Here is a 13,909-nt window from a genome sequence, read left to right on the forward strand (position 1 = left end):
TTGTAAGCACCCTTTTATTGTAATTGGAAGGATGAACTATCAAAGCAACAATGAAATCATGTCAACAATATAACATAATAATAATTACGCTAATGCATCAATATTATCGGTACACTAATTCTACTTAGAATACCTGTAAGACCTTGTGCCAATCATGGGACTTGAGGCCACTAAGCTTATTGTCCTTTGAAAATGCTCCTTTCAAGCAACGCATGTACCCTGTCGGTGTTTGAAAAGAGGCAATGTCTGCCTTGATCGCTGCCTCCTCCCTCGTAGAGAGGATCCACGTTGCTTTTGGGAGGACAACTTTTCCTGAAGCATGCACTTGGGGCCACAAACGAGACATCCTATTCATAGCACGCAAGTCTTCTCGCACTCCTCTCGAGTCCTTGGAACCAACCAAGTGTGCCCAAATGGTAGCCCCCACATTCTTAAAGATATGCATGGGATCCAAGAGATGATTGATTTGTAACTGACCCCAATAAGGAAGCTCGTGAAAGATCGATAGCCTCTTCATACCAGGAGGAGGTTCCTCTCCATTCTCCCTCCAAGCTTGAATCCAATCACTTGCTTTCAAATATGATGGTGGTGGATCAAGCTGACCTCCACGTGCGAGATGGTCGAGCGGAAGGTATCGAGCATGACCTTCATAAACATTTTTCCTCATATGTTTGGAGTAGCGTGCAAGCGATTTCAGAGTGGGTCCACAAATAGGACAAGCATGGTACCCACTTGTAACAAGTCCTGCACGCGTGCATGAATATGTTAGTACAAGACATGCGTGCAAAAGAGAGTAAAAAAAGCATAATCCCTCATTGTACATGTAAAGACATAACCACGTACCTGCGCACTCTCCATATCCTGGGTAGTCATGCATGGTCCACATCAAGATACCCCTGACCAAAATATCATTGGTATGCCTAGGAGCTCTGGAAATATCAAAGACCTGCACTCCTCTCCATAATATCTGTAACTCCTCTATCAAAGGTGCCATGTACACGTCCATGTTTTTTGCCTTGTACTTTCCTGGCACAAGTAGTGCAAGCATGAGGTGTCCCTTTTTTATTGTTAGCCATGGTGGGATATTGTAATTCACCACGACTATGGGCCATGTCGACCAAGATGTCGAGCGTAACCCGAAAGGATTCACGCCGTCCATGGCTAGCCCAAGATGTAAGTTGCGTGGCTCTCTCGCAAAGTCCGGCCACTGATTATCTATGTGCTTCCAAGCTGCACAATCTGCGGGAATCCTCAATGTGTGATCAGTGGACCGATGAGATGCATGCCATGTCATCAACTCCGCTATGGATTTGCATCGAAACATGTGTTGTATTCTTGCAATGATGGAAAAGTGTCTTAAGACCTTTACCGGTATCCTCTCACCCTACAAGTCATCTCTATATCATTGTTCCCCACACTTTGGACAACTAGCCAAATCTCCATGCTCACGACGAAAGAGAATACAATCATTACGGCAAGCATGGATGGTATCATAATCCATACCCACCATTGTTAGCATCTTTTTCGCTTCATCTCTTGATGCGGGCATGGTATTTGGTACAGGCAACATCTTTTGGAGCAACCTATGACAAAGACACTATCCAAATGATGATTCTCAAAACAAACAATATCCAAATAATGAGTCAAATTAATGCAAGGGCTAACCTCATTAAGGCCGAGACACTTGTATCCGACCACCCATACTGTACTTGTAGATTCAAGATTGAGAGACAAGCACGTAGTTTAGACATCCTAGCACCCTCGTACAATTGTGTTGATTGCAACTCTCGCATTTTCACCTCAGACTCTGACATCACGTGTACGTGGGATGTAGTGCCCCTAAAAATGGAATCCATCATGTCGACCATACCCTCGTCGTCATCCGGGAGACTATAGTCTTGTTGAAAGTGAGAAGGTATATGTGTACCCTCGTCACCCTCCTCATCCTGTCATAAGCTCATTCGTGTAAATAGAAGATCTTCTATTTCCGGGTATACAATAAGATTGCGAACTTAAATAGCTTTGACTTACCGATGATCCATCAACATGTGCAACACCAACGGGGGGTACTGGTTCCGGCTCCTCCCCATACATTCGCAAGTGGCGCATGATAATACGACGTTGATGTCGTACTTCTCGCTTGCAATGAGTGCAATGACAATATAACCTCTCCGTAAGCCACTTCGTGCTCCCGGGCATTGGCGCATCATCGGATGAGCTTCCACTCGTCCCTTCCATCTACACTTATAAAACCAAAACATAAGCATGAAGAGGAGATATTGACAATTATGAGCATAGCATGTTTAATTTGACCTTCTCTTGAGGCCATATAAAAAGAATGACGTCGCTATATAGTAAGGATTGAAACAAAAAATCCTATATAGTAAGGCTATATAGTAAGAGGAGATATTGACAATTATAAGCATAGCATGTTTGAGCTTCACAAGAGGCCATACAAAAAAATAAACATAAGTGTCGCTATATAGCGACGCTCTTTCGTCGCTATATAGCGACGTTTTTAATTTAAAGCGTCGCTTATAGCGACGCTTTAAATTAAAAACGTCGCTATATAGCGACGAAAGAGCGTCGCTATATAGCGACGTTGTGGGTTAAAACCCAAAACGGCAAAACGCGTGGCGTTTTACTCAAGCCATTCCTAATCTCTCAAGTAAGCAACCCAAAATCTCCTCCCACCTATTTTCGACGACCTCCCATCTATTCCAAGCAACCTCCTACTCTATTTCCCACTCCTCACCCTTCTCCTACCTCTTGTACTCCCTCTCTCTCCTTTTTCCCTCTTTGGATTCCAGAAAGAAAGTTCTTCAAGAGGTGAGTTTGTTTCAACAATGTAGGTTGTTTGTTTGTTAGCTTTGGTTTTGTGAGTGTTTCTACTTGTATTGCTAAAGTTTTAAACTAGTTTTCATGCTTGATTTGAAAGGATTGAAACAAAAAACGAAATTTCAAGAAAGAAAGAAAGAAAGTCACCTCTTCTTCCTGTATTTCTCTTCCTTCTCTTTCTCCTTGTCTCCTCAATCTCCTCCTTTCCTTGTCTCCTCAATCTTCTCTTTCCTTCTCTCCTTTCAAGAAGTTGCTTTTGTGATCTCCTCTTTCCACTAACATCTTATTTGAAAAAATGGGTTGTTTTCTCTCTTTTGCAGGGCCAGTCCACTACACCGAGCGGGACATACTCTCTCTTTTGTGGGGCCAGTCCACTACACCGAGCGGGACATACTTTTATAGGTAAGTGCTTCCTCTTCTTTCCATTTAATATATTTGTTATTTGCATTGGCCTGCAGCTAGCGCCTTAAGCGCTAGCTATAGTGATGGGCATAGGAACCCTCTCTTCCCCTCTCTCTCTTTCCGTCTTCCCCCTTCTCTTTTTCTCATTTTTCCCCCTTCTCTTTTTTCCCTCTTCTCTTATTCTCTCTTTCCCCCTTCTCTCTTTCCCCCTCTCTCTTTTCCCTTCTCTCTTTCCTTTCCCTCTTATTCTCTATTTCCTTTCCCTCTTATTCTCTTATGCTTATGCTTCTCTCATTCCCCCTTCTCTATTTCCCCCTTCTCTCATTCGCATAAGCTCTTTTTCCGCATGAGCATAAGCATGAGCTTATGCTTATGCTTATGCTTAAGCATAAGCATGAGCATAAACTCATGCTTATGCTCATGCATGAGCATGAGCTTATGCGTAAGTTTCCGCATAAGCTCCTTCTCTTTTTCCGCATAAGCTCCTTCTCTATTTTCGCATGAGCATAAGCTCCTTCTCTTTTTCCGCATGAGCATAAGCATGAGCTTAAACATAAGCTCATGCTTATGCTCATGCATGAGCATGAGCTTATGCGTAAGTTTCCGCATAAGCTTATGCGGAAATAGAGAATGAGAGAAGCTTATGCTTCTCTCATTCTCTATTTCCGCATGAGCATAAGCATGAGCTTATGCTCATGCATGAGCATGAGCTTATGCTCATGCATGAGCATGAGCTTATGCTCATGCATGAGCATGAGCTTATGTGCAAGTTTCCGCATAAGCTTATGCGGAAATAGAGAATGAGAGAAGCTTATGCTTCTCTCATTCTCTTTTTCCGCATAAGCTCCTTCTCTCTTTCCGCATAAGCTCCTTCTCTATTTCCGCATGAGCATAAGCATGAGCTTATGCTTATGCTTATGCTTATGCTTAAGCATAAGCATAAGCATAAGCTCATGCTTATGCTCATGCATAAGCATAAGCATAAGCTCATGCTTATGCTCATGCATGAGCATGAGCTTATGCGTAAGTTTCCGCATAAGCTCCTTCTCTATTTCCGCATGAGCATAAGCTCCTTCTCTATTTCCGCATAAGCATAAGCATATGCGGAAACTTACGCATAAGCTCATGCTCATGCATGAGCATAAGCATGAGCTTATGCTTATGCTTATGCTTATGCATAAGCATAAGCTCATGCTTATGCTCATGCATGAGCATGAGCTTATGCGTAAGTTTCCGCATAAGCTTATGCGGAAATAGAGAATGAGAGAAGCTTATGCTTCTCTCATTCTCTTTTTCCGCATAAGCTCCTTCTCTATTTCCGCATGAGCATAAGCTCCTTCTCTATTTCCGCATGAGCATAAGCATGAGCTTATGCTTATGCTTATGCTTAAGCATAAGCATAAGCATAAGCTCATGCTTATGCGGAAATAGAGAAGGAGCTTATGCTCATGCGGAAATAGAGAAGGAGCTTATGCTCATGCTTAAGCATAAGCATAAGCATAAGCTCATGCTTATGCTCATGCATGAGCATGAGCTTATGCGTAAGGCTTATGCTTCTCTCATTCTCTTTTTCCGCATAAGCTCCTTCTCTTTTTCCGCATAAGCTCCTTCTCTATTTCCGCATGAGCATAAGCTCTTTCTCTTTTTCCGCATGAGCATAAGCATGAGCTTATGCTTAAGCTCATGCTTATGCTCATGCATGAGCATGAGCTTATGCGTAAGTTTCCGCATAAGCTTATGCGGAAATAGAGAATGAGAGAAGCTTATGCTTCTCTCATTCTCTATTTCCGCATGAGCATAAGCATGAGCTTATGCTTATGCTTATGCTTAAGCATAAGCATAAGCATAAGCTCATGCTTATGCTCATGCATGAGCATGAGCTTATGTGCAAGTTTTCGCATAAGCTCCTTCTCTCTTTCCGCATAAGCTCCTTCTCTATTTCCGCATGAGCATAAGCATGAGCTTATGCTTATGCTTATGCTTAAGCATAAGCATAAGCATAAGCATAAGCTCATGCTTATGCTCATGCATGAGCATGAGCTTATGCGTAAGTTTCCGCATAAGCTCCTTCTCTTTTTCTGCATAAGCTCCTTCTCTATTTCCACATGAGCATAAGCTCCAAGGTTCTCTATTTCCGCATGAGCATAAGCATGAGCTTATGTGTAAGTTTCCGCATAACGCATAAGCTCCTTCTCTTTTTCCGCATAAGCTCCTTCTCTATTTCCGCATGAGCATAAGCTCCTTCTCTATTTCCGCATGAGCATAAGCATGAGCTTATGCTTATGCTTATACTTAAGCATAAGCATAAGCATAAGCTCATGCTTATGCTCATGCATGAGCATGAGCTTACGCCAATTATATGCTCGAGCGCATGGGTTTGGTCCTAAAGCATCGCAGATCAACCTTGCGTACTTCCATTACAAAGGGGTTGGCTAAACCTAGCTGGGCAGACAAAGCTGATTGGAAGTACTTCAAGAAGCAACATAGGGACCATCCCGAAATGTTCGAGGGTCAGAGGAGGGCTGCGAAGAGACGGCTGGACGTCGTAGGTACTTCGCACTTTGGTGCAGGCGGACGGTATGCGTTCGAGGCAACCGTGGTAAGTCTACTTCTTCCCATTTAATGTATTGTTCTATTTATTTTACTTACATATTACATGCACTTTAGCTAACTCTAACTCTCGTAAATTGGATCCACAGCAAGCTGCGATGGGTCGTCTTCCTACGGATGCAGAGACGCGGCGCGCATTTCGGATAACAACAAAGCCGTGGTTCATTGAGCAAGAGGCAATGGGAGCGACAGTCGATTGGGCTGAGGTGGCTGCTCGCACGGTATAAGTTTACTCCTACTTGTAATCTCACTTTTTAATTTAAGTTCCAATCTAATTTTCGATTTATATGGTTCACTCTTAGGGTCAAAGCTCAAGCGTTCCATCATCAGAGACGAGCGATCAACAGGGGCAAGGATCGGACGCAGGTGCCGAGGACGAGGGAGAAGACGCAGGTGTCGGGGACGAGGGAGAAGACGCAGGTGTCGAGGACCAAGGAACAGGCCAACAAGACGATTCGAATGAGTAGTGGTAGTAGCATTTTGTATATCCGCTCGTTAGAGCAATTTTGTATCGCCCTTTCACAGGGTAATTTTGTTACAAACACAGTTGTATATGTATATGCATTTCTTCCTCATCGTTCACAAGAACAATTTTGTATCACCCTGCAAGCAAGGGAAATTTTGTTATAAAAAACTTTCTTTTGTAATTACAAAAAAAAAAAAAGGATTAGTGGGGCTAAACAGGGCCAAAAGGAAGCCCTGTTTAGCCCCACTAACCCTTTTTTTTAACTTCTGTTAATCGTCGCTATATAGCGACGTTTACCAGTGTCACTATATAGCGACGATTAACAGTGTCGCTATATAGCGACGTTTGTCATCGTCGCTATATACCGACGATTAACAGCATCGCTATATAGCGACGGTTTATAGCGACGCTCCTTTTTCGACGATTTTAACGACTTTTATAGCGACCTTTGCGCCCGTGAAAAAAAAAATTTTAATGTAAAAAGCGTCGGTATTTCCGTCGGAAAATGGCCTATGCCTTGTAGTGACTTCAACCACCTTCCGCTACTTGCGCATTGTGGGGGAAGCTGTTCGCGCTTGTTAATATGTCATTATGTGATAGAATACTGTACAACCCTTTCATACTGCCCCCCTTTACTTTTCCTCTCTCATCCACGTAAGCCCATTTCATTCAGACACGGAGAGTGCGTTGGTCTATTCCTTGCATGTCTTTGTTGCTTCATTTTTTATTTGTACATGCGATACTCTTTTTTTGCTTCGTACCCCAAAATAGATTCCAGGAGCACCGATCTTTGAATCAAACTCCCGGAAGCTTCTAGCTACCCTCCCTTCCTTATGGATTCACGAATAGACTTGAGATCCTTCAATGCAGACTGGAACAAAACATTCATTGACAACAACCCAAAGAATACAGACCTTCTTGCTTGTTTGGAGACTCTACGGCCTGCATACACGTACGAGAGACTTTTCACAATGCTGGTAGCCACAGCTATCGAGAACAACAGCGAGACGAAGCAATAGTCTAGCCACGCAAATGTAGAACCAGCACGTCTGCCTCTTGCTGTCGAGCCGCACAAGGCCGCAATGTTCACCCTGAAAAGAAGCAGCACTCGACCAGCACTAGTGTACAACTACCTACAAAAACTACATCAAATGTTGCAATGGTCTTTCACTGTCTTGCTTTTCAATGGTTGCTCCACGGTCAAAGCTATGGAGTTCATTGAATCGGAGACCGATCAACCAAGTATATTACTTTGGATGCATCCATGACACCTCCCATGATCGTGCCACTGCTGAAGAAACAAAACAAGAGAGCGTACACTATTTGGAAAACTGCCGAGGAAACAGCGTTGCAAGCCCTCTTGCAAACAAACATTGATTCCACAACGAAACAAATCACGACTCTGTACAGAGATAGGAGCAGTGAAAAACACCACAGCATCGAGGCAACCTGTAACAAAGTCTACAAACTAAGGTCCAAGGCTCTCCGTTCCAATGACAACAATGCCAGAGATGACTTAGCATGTCGGGGCGAAGCTCCAAGAAACCACATGGACAGCACCCAGAACAAGCGAGAACGTACGTGCAAGGCCACCGGGGAGGGCTCCTCCAAGCAGACAAAGGCCACTAAGAGACCACTAGCAAATTACCTCGCAAAAGTGGACGATACACCAAAGTATGCTTGCTCTGCCTAACATTCAGATCCAAATTATAAAAGGCAAACACCAAAAACCAGTCTTTACAGGGGGACTACCTTGCACAACCGAACCCAACTGAACAAGAGAATCTTTGTTGCTTCTCTACCGCAGCCAAAAATCCACTCAAGGAACACGCCTAGATTGTCCAGGGAAAACATGGCACTGGCCAAGCCACGGACCAACACATCAACCCTAAACAAGGTCAAGGAGCGGCTAATCACGATTTAAGAATACCCTTCACGCAGATAAGGCAACTAGCATACGAGGGCCAACTTGGGTTACACGGCAGTGTGATAAATTTTTTTGCAGACGTTGATTGAGCACAACAGGTCCTCCCACGTTTCATTAGTGACTCTGTCACAGTGGCTGTTGCAATCAAGCGTCGCTTGCAGTACAATCACAACTACATCAATGGTTTGGTTCGGCCCACTTCGACAATGCGGGCACTGCAAGAAATGCTTTCGACCCCTCTCTACACTAGCAACAACGTCAAAATCAACTAGCAATGGACCGAACACATGTAGCAGCTACAGAACGAGGACAACGACCAACAACACACGCCGACAGTGGAAAGGGGGGATGTTGCTACGCCCAATTACATGACTGATACATTTGTACATTGCATTTACACAAGTCAGCAAGTCATTGATTTCGAGAACAGGCCAATTACAGTCGCCCCCTCCAAAGGATTCCCTCCTCTGAGTCTATTCAAGGATGTGCATTACAAGGAACTAGCGTATCCTACTTTGTTTTATGGCCAAGCTCGTGCTTATTGCAGAACTAGTAGAACAAGCTACCAAGACATAGTCAAGTGGGAGCTTCATAATGAGGATAGGCAGTTTGCAACATCCATTGAGAACTTGTTCTTCAAAACAATGAAGGTGCTAGTAAGGCAAGTCCTATCATCTGTTTGGGTCCACATGTGCAAAGGGCAACTACAAGGACAACAAATCCAGGCAAAAACAGTAGTCCTCGATACTAACGTGGAGCAATTACTGCAATCAAAAATCAGCTTTTGGGACTTTGCTTGTTTAAGAACCTTCGCTAATTACAAGTACGGACTGATGCATAATGTTTTCGCCAAGATTAGACAGCTTGGGCCACCCACGTTTTTCATCACACTGTCCGCTGCCGAGAAGCACTGGGACTGAGAGCAGGGGCAAAAGCGCGCTACAAAAATAGAAAACTGTATACCACAGACGCAAACACAAAATGGACACCTATCCTACGAATCACACGCAAATTTCAAGTAGGCAACAACCACTTGAACACAATCACAAGGAAACAATTTCCGATATAGGCTACAACAAAAAGGAGCGTTCACCATTCGCAAGGGCTCACCATGGATGTGGTAGTCTTCGATCGCCTTCGATCGCATAGGAATCAAAACCCATGGGTTAGTCTACACAGCGCTGTCAAGAGTACGAAGCCCTGATAACCTATACTTCGGCTCAAGGCTAGAATGAAGCACATAAAAACAGACAAGATGGTATTAGAAGAAATTACAAGACTACAAGCTGAAAGTAGCTGGTCATTTGACCAAGCGGACAACAGCCACGGCGCCACAAACAAAGAAACACCTGCAAAGCCTCAACACACGCTCGTTCAAACTTCATAGACAAGACATTATGAAAACAGAAAGCCTGCAGGGTGCAACAATCTTGTGCTTTCAAGAAACCCACACAACAAACCATGATGAGCTCGTCACAATAGATTTCAATACGGTTGCGACATCAACAGGGCTAGGTCTATCCTCACATTTCAGAAATGACCTGTACCTCCTGCAACAAGCGAGCCAGTTCAAGCAAGGTTATGAATCCCTCCTCACAATTTTCCGAACAACAACAAACAAGAAATTGGCAGTCATCAACACATACAAATCACTCAAGACAAAGACAAATTCTCACGCGGACACTAGAAAAAATGTTCATCTGTATTCCAGACCTAACGATTACATATGTTGTAGGAGACTTCAACATCGACTACAACTCAAACTCAAGGCCTACAATGGTACTCAAAGTCACTATTCCAAAACCATGGGATGAAACAACTAATAACATCGGCAACAACAATATACAATATGACAATAGACCAGATATGGACAAACCACATATATTGGTCAGACCATTCGTTGCTTTACACAACAATACAAATGTAGATATCCACCCACGTCAAACTAAAAACAAACATTCTAGGGAGGACTAGTGAAGTAACTTGAACTTGTTTTTTTTGTGTGAAAACTTTTGATTGATTATATTACAAAAGAAGCAACCTCAAAAGGAGGCAGCCCAAATTACAACCTTTTTTTTGTGGGAAGAAATCTTCTATTGCTGTAAAATAATTACATTCATAGTTACTTCAAAAACAAAGTAGCTACTACTCAACTAAAGATCTTAGTATAAGCTGTATACACATCCTGATCAATCAAACGAGTCTGAAAACAATCGTAGAATGATTGTTGTAGAGAGCGTTTGAAAAAAAGAAAGGATGAAAATAGTGGATCACCAAAGACTCTATGATTTCTGTCCATCCATAAAGTCCATAGGGTCCAATAGCACACCCATACAAAAAATAAATCAAAACCCTGTCTCTGTGGATGAAAACCAAACAACCAGAAAAATCTGCCAAAAGTAACAGTAGGAAATCGCTATCGAAGCCTCTGTCTGATGAGAGCAATGAGATCAGAAGTATTTGGACAGAACCAAAAAATGTGAAGCACTGATTCAGTAGAGTGCTGGCATCTGTGACAAACAGCTAAAGCAATATGTCTGTGTGCGAGTAACTGTCCGGATGGAAAAATGCCAAGGAGAACTCGCCATAGGAAAAGCTGTTGTCGAAGAGGGACTTTGTAATGCCAAAGGAGACGCAGCCTTTTTCTCCACCACTTCATTGAACGATCCATATGCCAAACAGTATTTGCTCTGTGGGAAATCCAAGGTGGAGGTAATAACACTTTATACAGTGATGACACTGTGATATGTGAGAGCTTCAAAGGACGGGCATATAAGGAAGGAGAGTGTAAAATCCAATCCTCAAGCCGATTCTGAAGTTCCAAATGAGGTATCGGCAAGTACGGTTGGAGCATTGCTGAAATTCTATGCCATAAAGGACGATAATGAGCTCCCAAGCCATATTTGCGAGCAGCCATAGAAAAAGATAAAATTATGCCATCATCCTGAAGTACATCCACCACAGATGAAATGCCTTTGAAGGAGAGAAAATAAGAACGTCGGGGTTCTTGTATGGCCAAAGAAGGGTGGAATACTTTAGACCAAAAAATATTCTCTACCCTCAAAGAGTTGCCCGAGAGAGAGTCCCTGCCATGCCATTCCAAGTGGGGATAGAATGTGTTTCCAATCAAGAAGCAGACGAGAGACAAAAGGGCAGCCTCTGATCTTGCCTTGGATAGAGCCAAATAAAAAATCCCACTGAGTAGGCTGCCAATTCCCAAAGGCAGATGTATGAAGATGTAATAAGAGAGAGCGGATCATGAAAGCCCAAGGCTGATCTCCTTGCATAAACTATATCATCATTTTCCCTCTGTGAGCAAGTAAATGCATTTGAATATTGAGAATGTTCAGACCCCCGTGCATCTTTGGAGAACAGAGACGATGCATAGAGAGTAATCTGAGACTTTTCTTGCCATGTTTTGAACGCCAGAAAATTTCCATGATAGCTGACATAAATGAAACCAGATCTGCCTTAGTGAACATAGTGAGAGGCAGATAAAATTGTATGTATGCTATCAAAATGGATTGTGTAATTCGCAAACGAACATGTAATGGCCAAGTTGCAAGCTTCCAATATTCAAGTTTTGCCCTTAACTTTACTAGTACCCAATCAGTTTGTTGTGAACGGGTGTGTCCCCAGCCTAGAGGATAACCAAGATGTCGAATGAATTGAGAAGCGGGGACAATTTCCCCAGACCACAGAAGGTTGTGCCATTCCTGTGCATGTAACAACAGCAATTTTGATTTCTGAAAATTTACCCAAAGGCCAGCAGCCAATCCATATGTAGAAAGAGCATGCATAATCATGGACAAATCAGCCCGAGTATTTTTTGGAGTAAAGAATGAATCATCAGCACATGCCTGAGCAATCATGCTATGACTGCCAAGAATCTCCACACCGTGCAACTGGTCAGTGTCCAAGAGGTGATCCAGATATTGAAGCAGTGGATGAGTGGCTATGGCAAAAAGTAAAGCACTCAGGGGACATCCTTGCCTGACAGAACAAGCAAGAGTCCAGGATGGAGAGATATCTCCTGAAAGTATGCAGGCAGCTTTACTATCTTGATATAGCCAAGTGATGAGTTGCTGCATTTTTGTGCCAAAACCCAATGCCTGCATAGTCGATGAAATAAAATCCCACTGAACAGTATCAAAGGCTTTGGCAATATCAACTTGCAATAACAAAACATCCTGCTGTGTGTATTTGGCATATTCAATTCCAATGCAGGCATTAGCAATGTTATCTGTGATATGCCTACGTAGGACAAAGCCATATTGAGCAGGATGCATCCCATCATGTAAAAACCCCTTTAGCCGATCAACAATCATTTTGGTAGTGACTTTGTAAACTACGGGCATAAGAGTGATAGGTCTCCAGTCTGCCAAAGACTCACAAATTTGTTTTTTGGGAAGGAGTTTAACAAGACCTCTCTTCCATGTGTCTGGCATTTTCTGATTTTGCCACGCAGCATTCACCATATATAGCAATGAATGCTTCAAAATAGGCCAATATTCTAGAAAAAACTCGACTATTAAACCATCCCATCCTAGGGATTTCCATCTGCCACATGATTTGATCGCATCTGACAATTCCCTCTCGGTAAAGGGTTCCTCCAATTCCAAAGCTTGAGTAGGGGAAATGATAGGAGAAACATGTTGCAACAGTAAATTTCGTGCAAGCAAAATCTGTTGTGAGGGAGGAGCTGCAGAGCCAAATTGCTGAGAGAAATGGTGCACACAAACAGAAGCAAGCTATGACCGCGAAGTAGTCCATGATCCATCAGGCATAAGCACTCTGCAAATTTCTGTTTTGATTCTCCTCTGATGTAAACTTTTGAAAAATTCTTTGGAAGAGCAGCCTTTATCTGTAAAGGCTCTTTGTCTTGCTCTAGTCTCCCATTTTGCCAGTTTCCTGTGATCATTTAGTTTAAGACAATGTCTAGCCTGGCATAGTGTTGTTTGCTCATGCATGGACAACGAACGATGATGACTAAGTTCAGTGAGGTCTTGACAAGTGGATTTGGCTTGAGCAATGGTTTCCCTCAGAGTCTTCATGTAAGACTTGCCAAGCTCTAATCACAACTTGCATTTTGGAAATAAAAGAATCCCAGGCACCATCAACATGAATATGGCTGCTAGAGGATAGACAATGAGATGCTTCAGTAACCATTGCCTTGAAATCAGCATGTTGCAAATAACTATTGTGTTTATGATTAGATGTCTCCTTTGTGGCAATCTATCATCTGGCATATTATGAAAAGATAACCGCAACCATAGTGGTGCATGGTCTGAATGCACAAAGGCATAGTCAATCCACATTTTGCATGTAAAATCCCCATTTTGTTGGGGAGCGACACTATACCATCGATCCAGACGTGCCTGATAAGCGGAAAAAGCATTATGTTGAAAAGTGTAGCCCGGTGACAAAGGCTGCAATTCCTTCCAAAGGTCAACCAGATCCAGATGCAAAAGTAGTTGAGACCATGCATGCCTTTCAGGAGATAACATATGGTCATGTCTGGAGGTGTTGTCTCCCTGTTGTGGAGCATTATTGAAATCCCCACATATGTAGGCATGATATCTCCACGGATATTGTTGCATGGCATCCCAAATTGCAGTTCTTTCTCTAGAGGACTGAGGTGCATAAACTGAAGCAAATTCAAACAC

This window comes from Dipteris shenzhenensis, chromosome 6 (assembly GCF_047967505.1).
Source record: "Dipteris shenzhenensis isolate YYH24624 ecotype China chromosome 6, Dip_SZ_1.0, whole genome shotgun sequence".
NCBI classification, from domain to species: Eukaryota; Viridiplantae; Streptophyta; class Polypodiopsida; order Gleicheniales; family Dipteridaceae; genus Dipteris; species Dipteris shenzhenensis.